This window comes from Wolffia australiana, chromosome 9 (assembly GCF_029677425.1).
Source record: "Wolffia australiana isolate 7733 chromosome 9, ASM2967742v1".
NCBI classification, from domain to species: Eukaryota; Viridiplantae; Streptophyta; class Magnoliopsida; order Alismatales; family Araceae; genus Wolffia; species Wolffia australiana.
This window is the reverse complement of record NC_135843.1, coordinates 1,001,466-1,010,723: the sequence shown is the minus strand read 5'-3', so window position 1 is coordinate 1,010,723 and position 9,258 is coordinate 1,001,466.

Here is a 9,258-nt window from a genome sequence, read left to right as displayed (position 1 = left end):
GAAATGAGGGAGAAAAGGAGTATTTATACATAGGTAAAATTATTAAAAATACCCCTGGGGCCATTTTCGATTATCGTTTCTTGTAAGTTTGCCTCTTTTTCTTCATGGATTGAGAGCTTCCCTTTACAATCTTTAACTTCTTTTTTTTAAGGCTTTTGAGAGCCCAATGGACGTGCCAGGTTGTGGCCCAGCTTGCTCAGATTCCTATTTCAAAGGCCCACTACATCCTTTGCTCCTTTCAAACCCGTTGTACAATCACGAATCTCCCATAATTCTCCAACTCCCTAAAAGTTGTGCCTTCTTATTCCTGTAAATTTATACACATCTGAAACTATAAAATAGTCCTCAGCAATCAAACTTCTTGACTTCAGTGAAGTCCACAATTTTAGTCAATAATAAAAAAAATGTGCAAAAATTGAAATTTAAAGCTGATAAATAAATATTTAGTTGATGCCAAAAATAACATGATGAATTCTGAATTATTAATACCAAAACCATCTAAAGTGTATCTAAAAATCCATGCAATAATGAGGTTTGTAGCCCACAAACCACCGAGCACGACTATCGACACCATTGCTACTCGCATGCCATAGGGCCAGGCTCTACGTGCATGTGGGCCTTCGCAATTTATACACCTGCAAGACCAACCCATGCCTCAAGACTCCTTGCACCATGCACCCGCCTTGATACCATTGTGTACGATCCACAAAGGCGCAGCTGTGCGTGTCGCGAGAAACTAGGCAGAGCGCGCCTAGTGCTACTTTTGGGAGCGCTACGTGTCGCGCAACTGTCTTGATCGCCAATGCCTCCGTTTTTTGAGGGGAAGTCTCCCACCTCACGCCAAGACATGGTGCCAACGATGTATGCGTGTTGTTCCCATAATGCACATGAGCACGACCACATGTCCCTGATGCATGACACTCGTGCTTATATTGCCCAAGCTGCACGTCCCCTATGCACACTATATGCTTGACAACTGTGCGCACATACTCCTCATGGCCCCGAGCGCCCAACTTGCGCATGGCTTTGACCTGATTCACTGCTATTGTTTGTAATGACCTCGAACACCAAAAGGCCCTTGCCTTTAAATATTAGGGTTGGATGGCCTCTAACATACAATGCCATGGTTGATTACTCGATCTTAAATCCTGAGTCAAAGTATGATGATATATCCTCACAAAAAGCACGCATGCCTTTGTGTAGGAGTTGCTACGTACTTTGGGGCCTCACAATTGGTGTTGTTCGGTCAAACCCCAAAATAGGACAAATGCTCGAATCGTGCACATGCTTGGCCCCAGTCCTTGGAACAGAACATTGAGCCACCTCGATCTCTTACAGCTGAAGTCTTTGCAATAGCTTAAGTATGGATAGAAGGGCTAGAAGAGAGGGTGGGGACACAGCCCACAGGCCTCGCGATCACACGCCATCCCAGCCTTGGTGATCACTCACGACTTCTGCACCTGCACTAACACCTATCACGCGCTACGCTCAGACGCCATCAAGATGGGTGCCTCAAGCTGGGCACAACGTACCCACTACAACCCGTAGGGGGGCCATGCACTCACACCAGATTGGTGCTCTCTATGCCCCAATGCCTTAGTCTCGTGATTGGATGCCTCCTGCCTTGTGCCCCGCACACCCAATGTGCATGGCATGCACGCAGCCGTGGGACTCACCCGCACGAGTCCGCGCACAGTGACGCGGCTCCACTGCTTAGCCTGCGCATCCCATGCACGCACGTGGCATGTGCCACCCGCGTGTGTGTTCTTGGTGGCCCACTCATCCAACAAGCGCGAGTCTTCCCTTACCTGCCACGTGCGAGCGTTGATGGGTATGCGCAACATAATGGCGATGGGTTGAAAGATCAAGGTCGGGCGTCACCACCCGTAGTGCCTGTCATGACATCACACTTAAGGACTCATTATCCAAATTGCGAGGCTCAGATCCCAGCCTTCTTTTCTTTGAATCTTGAAATACCCTTTACTAAAAATCACGATTACAAGTTCTATGGACTGGATTGATGTTAACAAAAAATGATATCTTCAAACAATGCTAAAAAACTGCATGAAAATTTCTCCAGGAATTAAAAGATCTCTTTAGCTTTTGGACTTCAATTTTCAAAGGGTAAGGAGGAGGGGGTTTGAAATTAGGGCTCAAAACTGCATATATGGACTTGGAAATCTGAAAGGGGCATAATGGTAATCTGTCAAAGTTCAATAGTCATATTCACTGACTATGACTAAGCAATATAAAATAATAATCATTCTAATTTTAATTTTTGATATTTATAATTTTGCATCAATTCAAAATACATTTCAAGAGTTAAGAGCAAAAACTAGCCATTATGCCAAGGACTTGAGATCTAAAATAATATTAAATTTTTAGATATGTTTAACACAACATTTAAATAAAGATATTAACATTGGATAATAGTATCTTGATATAATTAATTTTCATTAAACTATCAATCAATTAAGTTTTAAATACTCGAAGGTAGTAATTAAGATTTTGAACAAATTATGCAACAAATCAAATGAAGATAAATTTACACAAATGTCTGAACAGTGGTAAAGACTATGTTTATCTTCATTTCATAAAATTATAAATCCTAACTACACAGTTTGAGTTGTTCAGTGTATGCTTAAACTAAGTAACCTTTTAATGTATCTAAGTCTCTTATTTTATCTTCACTTACAATCAGTCAACTACTTGACTGAGGGCCTATTGTGCGTGATCACAATCCATATCGAGGCATGCACACTTTGAACATTCATCAAAACACACATTAAATCATTGTGTTAAAAATACCCTTAAAGCTTAATCTTCAATCTTCCCCTTCTTGATGAATTTCAAAACATGCCACAATATTTGTAATTTTATCCCCTTTTCTAAAATTGATCAAAAAACTAAGGATGGCTCCCGCTAAGCTTTAGCTCCCCCTACATTATAGCTCCCCCTAACACATAGCTTGCATACTTCAGACATTTCCATCAGCAAGGGTTAGTCAAATTGGAGATCAACAAATAGGGAAAGATGCAAGACGATAATGGGAATTTTTGAGATATGGATCTGGGACAATCCACAAAAAGAAAGAAAAATAAATCTTCGTTTGGCATATGAATGACTGAACGAATAATTGATACAGACGAATACATGTATATAAGTGGAAGAAATCCAAAACTTTTATATGAATATATGAAAAACTACAAACTTGTGTATAACACAAGTAGATTCTCAGTTTAATGTGATCCTTGATAGGAGTAGGACCATCATATTCGATGTCTTATCCTTGATGGATCTAAAAAAAGACTTCTATAAAAAAAATTGTGGATGGGCAGTCATCATAAATCCCTAGTATGAGCCATGCCTAGCTCTCCCTGTAGAGTGCTAAACCGATCTTCACTTAAAGGTTTAGTGAAAATGTCTGCAACTTGCTGTTCAGTACCTATAAAGTGAAGATCAATGTCACCTCTATTGATATGATATTTAATGAAGTAATGCTTCACTTCAATGTACTTTGTTCATGAATGCATGATGGGGTTTTTGGCAAATTGATGGCACTTGTATTGTCGCACATTATAGGTATTTAATTTAGTGTGACTCCATAGTCTTCTAGGTGCTGTTTAACCCATAGCATTTGAGCACAACATAGTCCACTTGCTATATATTCAGCCTTAGTTGTATATAAAGCAATTGAGTTTTGCTTTTTAGATGTCGATGATATGAGACATCCCCCAAGAAATGCACATGTGCCGCTTGTGCTTTTCCTATAAACGTTGCATCCTGCAAAGTCCGAATCACAGAAGTTGACCAATGTCAAATCTTGATTCTTAGGGTACCAAATCCCTAAATCAGTCATCCCTTTGAGATACAGTACTATTCTCTTCACTTCCTTTAGATGGGATTCCTTTGGATCACTTTGAAATCTAGCACAAAGGCATACACTAAAAAGTATGTCTGGTCGGCTAGCTGTCAAGTACAGTAGGGATACAATCATTCTTCTATACATCCGTTGGTCAATATGTTGACCAGTGATTTCTATGTCCAGCTTACTGCTCGCACTCATGGGAGTCCCTTTGGCTTGACAATCCTCTACTTGGAACTTTTTCAAATGTTCCTTCGTGTACTTCTCTTGGCATATAAATATAGCAATGTGCTTTTGTAGAATTTGAAGTCCGAGCAAATAGCGTAGTTCCCCCATTAGATTCATCTCGAATTCATTTTGCATAAGCTGTGAAAATGCTTTGCATAAGTTTGGATTCGTAGACCCAAATATAATATCATCAGCATAGATTTGGACTAATATCAAGTTCTTCCCCCTCTCTTAATAAAGAGAATATTATATACACTACCTCTCTTGTAGCCATGCGAACTTAAGTATGTACTCAACTTCTCACACTAGGCTCAAGGTGCTTGCTTGAAACCATAGAGGGCTCTATGTAACTTTAGGATCCAGTCAGGTTTCTATAGATCTTCAAAACCTGGCGGTTGCTTCACACATCTTAATCCTTAATCTCTCAATTAAGAAAGCCACTCTTTAAATCCATTTGGAATAGTTTAAAATTATCGGCACAAGCTAAGGCCAATAATATCCTAATGCCGTCAAGCCTTGCGACTGGAGCATATGTCTCGTCATAATCGGCCCCTTCGATTTGAACATACCCTTGAGCAACAAGCCTCACCCTATTTCTAATGATTTCTCCTTTTTCATTCAACTGATTCTCAAACACTCACTTAGTGCCTATGACATTCTTACCCTAAGGTCTCTGTATTAGCTCCCAGACCTTATTCCTTTCGAATTGGGCTAACTCCTCTTGCATGGCATTTACCCAATCCGGGTTGTTTTGAGCCTCCTCCACTTTGTTTGGTTCAATTTGAGATGTAAAGGCTATATCTACATTGTCTCTAAAGATGGATCGAGTTCTAATTCAATCCACAAGACTGCCAATAATGTTCTCTCGTGGGTGGTTCTTAGCTAGTCTGATTTTTCTTTGTTTCTCTCTAAGTTCAATCATCTCTTGATCTACCTCCTCCTTATCATCAGATTATATAAAATCTGCAATTCTTTCTCTCTCACCTATCATGTCATGTATCGTCATCTCCTCCTCATTCTTATCATTATCTTCTAGACCATCAATCGCTCTATCTTTCTTCGGCCTCTTTAAATTTTACAAATTTAACATGAATAGATTCTTCAACTTCTTTTAATGCCATGTTATACACTCGATAGGCTCTTGATGTCTCTTAATATCCAACTAAAATCCCCTCATGACAAGATGGATTAAAGTTTCCAAGGTCCTTTCTATCGATATTCAAGATAGAGCATTTACATCCGAATGGTCCAAAGTATCCAAGTATAGGTTCCTTACCCTCCAATAACTCATATGGAGTCTTCTCCACATGAGGCCAAATGAGCACCCTGTTCTGAATGTAACAGGTTCTGCTCACGGCTTTTGCCCACAGGGACTTCTTTACGATATATTCTTCTAGCATAGTCCTCGATATTACAATCAAAGATCCATTCTTCCTCTCAACCACCCCATTCTGTTGGGGAGTTCTTGGGGCTGAGAATTGATGTGTAATCCCGTTCTCATCACAAAATTCAGTAAATAACATATTCTCAAAGTCTCTCCCAAGGTCACTTCTAATCATCTTAAACTTAAAATCAAATTCATTTTGGATTCTCTTTGAAAAATTCATGAAAATTTCAAATGCTTCATTCTTATGTGCTAGAAAATACACCCAAGTATATCTTGAATAGTCATCCACTATGCCTAGGCAATGTACTTTCCCACTCAGGCTTGGAGTCTGGTTTGGCACAAATAGGTCCATGTGTAGCAACTCAAGTGGTCTCTTAGTAGACACACAAAGCTTTGAAGGAAAACTTTCTTTCACTTGTTAGCTCATAAGACATGTTGAGCACACTTTCCCAATGCCCTCAAACTTATTTGGTAGGCCTCTAAGTAACCCTTTGCTAATCGGCTTCCTCAGCTGATGGTGTCCTATATGCCATAGACGCCTAGGCCATAGGTCGATAAGGGTCTCTTTGCCTCTCACCATGAGGTATATGCCTTTTCTACTGATTAAATCTATATCTATAACATAGATGTTTTGTAATTGCTTTCCACTAAACAATAATTCTCTAGTAGTGGAATTAAGAACATTACATGTGTCCTTTGTGAATTCAACTCGCCGGTTGCTATCACACAATTGGCTAATGCTAATTAAATTATGATGAAGCCATTTCACGTACTAGACATTCCGGATCAAAACCTCGTGATTTGAATTCACGTCTCCCATACTTAGAATCTGCCCACACTTGTTGTCCCCAAAAGTTACTTTCCCTCCTTTTGTGTTTCTCATGTGTCTTGAGCAACCAATATCTAAGTACCAGCTCCTCTTTGACCGTGACTGACCTGAAGTAAATCTAGGTCAATTTCTTAACCCATGTCATCCTAGCAAGTGGGCTAGGTGTAGTTGTATAGAAATGGTGAAAATTGAGTTCCATATCATATTTCCTAGGTTTGATATGTCTAGGAGGGAATGTATATGTCTGAATAGATGTAGGGAGATGATGATGCATGTGCAAAGTGGTTTCTCGACATATGACCGTAGTCATACCCATATGACGTCACATTTGTTGGAACATGTGTTTGCAGATATTGATGATGGCCTTTGATTTAATAAGAGTGAATAAATGTGTCAAATTCACTCATCAGACTTCCTAGTGGAGAAGTACACTTTCCCATGTACATTTTACACCATCACTTGTAAATCCAATAATAGCATTTGTAACATCAGTATCATATGATATGATAATCTCAATTTTAGGGGTTTTAACTTCGTCGTCTGTAATTGAGATTATTTTAAAAAACTATATTTAACCGTACTTAAGTATATTTAGTTAGTGATGAGTACGGATCGTCTCTAGAGGAAACAGTGATTAAGGATTTCATTTTCTCACTATAGTGATTTTCAATATGCGAAGAGATAAATACGAGAATAGAACTAAAGAGACAGTAATATCGAGGAAATATAAGTACATTTACGGGAAGTGTTACGGGAATTAGGTGGATGCACCGATAGATACTGTAGTGATCGAATGCGTGAACGCCATGATGATAAAGATAGAGACGCAATAATGCGCGTGTAAGTAAGTGAAATGATAAATGAAAAGTTGAAAAAAACTACAATTATGATAACGATGATGTCGGAAGACAAAAAATGTAGGGCGAAGACACTTAGCTTAGATAATTAGGTTCCACCACGATTAGGGTGATTTGCGAATGCCGGTAAGCTCCCCCTCTTATCTTAGGTCTATTCGCACACACCCAAGACACCAAGAACACACTTGATGGATCTCAAAACTCACTATCTTTCAATCAGCCCACACAAGTAGGAAGCAAGTTCAAGATAAATTTCAGAATGATCCAGGCCTTTATTTATAGATTATAGGGCAAAGATAAAAAGTGAGGGAATACAAATCAATGCTGAATATTGCAGCTCAATTGGAGTTGTCGATCAAACGTTATGGCCGTTTGAAGTTGAGCCAATCCTAGCCCTTGATTTCCTTCTCTCTCCTCATCAGCCTCCTCATTTTGTGTGCTTGTCAAGAAGTAAAAAACACTTGAGATTTTGCACGTATCGTATTCTGCGTGGGCACTTTTTCTTATTCGCACCACGTGTACGTGGAAAAAGGACAAAGAAAAACAGAAGAAAAACATAAAAACTCTTTCTCAAGGATGATATGGCGGTGCGTTAGTGCGCCATGTCACCCTCTTTCTTCTTTCTTCTTTTGTTTTGATTTAGTGGATTTCAGCACGCCATGTCACCTTGCATAAAAAAAAACTAAAAATACTTTCAAAATAAAATACAAGCTCAAAAAATAGGTATAAATGTATATTTCAACTTACAAAAATCATATCTTTACAAATTAAATGTGAAACAAATCTAAACAAACCATATTTTGTCTCAAAAGTTTTATCCTTTAGAATATATTGTTAGGAAAATCCCAAAAAATGCAAAAAATTCATAAAATTATTATAATAATAAATTTAATCATTTTAAGCCTGATAACATGCAAGTATGAGTGATTTAATGCAAATATATATAATGTAATGTGTAGTCGGCCAGGATCGAACAACACGTATTACACCATAGGGAAACCACAAACGCGATTATGCCTCAGACGTGAATATGAAAATTTTAGAATTAACACCAAGTTCAAAGGAGAGCAATAAAATCAAACGATCGGTTAAATCGACGAAGTTTGATTTAGTCAAAATCGACTTCCCAATGTCCTTTTGGACCAATTAGACACATTAAGATGAGTGGTAAATTCAATTACCCGTCGGCGTCCAATCCTCCTTAGTAAACGAGTAATGTTTTACCACAAGAATAAAACTTATCTCTCATTAAATTGGGTTATGGTCAATTCAACAATGTGGTTCCTACCTCTTGAGGCACGTAGTGTAATTCGACAGTAGTGTAAGGAAAATAATGAACTGTGGCGATGGAAAGGTGGTAAAACCTGATGGGTATTTTATCTGTTGACTTTTGTATGAGGGCAGTAACCACCAATCTTATCCTGGGCAGTGCGTCAACAAAGCAAAGTGCGTGAACAGGGTAGAGGCTCCGACAATGTGTAGCGAAGGGCATGCCTTCAACCTTATATAAAGGCCAGCATGCCCAAACGCTTTTAAAAGTGAATTTTAAAGAAAATTAAATGTTTAATTGACCTATTTAAATAAACAAAAATAAATTAAAGAATAAAATATATTTTAGGAATGATTAATTAGCTTTTAGGCATTAAGAAGCAATTTTTACAATTTACTTTAAGTGTTTTTTATAACAAAACTCTTTTTTTAATTGAAGCTGGCACTTATTGGGCTGGTTTAAGCGCTTATTGTTTGTTAAATGTGCAGGGAAACACACCAAGCAGTGCACGGAGCAACCAGAAGCCAGGGGCAAGCTCTGGTGCATGACACGCACGCACACAAAGTCGTGTGTGTCGCACACCAGGTCAAGTATGCCGCGCAGCATGGACCAATCACCGTTGACATAACCCCGTCGCGTGTAATGGGCGATGTGGACCAATAAAAAAACAGATCGAATGAAGCCTCTAAAGTCCATTCCGTGAGTTGCACATGCACGCACTGCCGTGCACACGAAGTTTGACGCTTCACCGTACTACGTGGACCAACCAGCTGGCTCTGTATGCCCTGCGTGAAAAGCAAACAAAACAAAATTAATAATGGA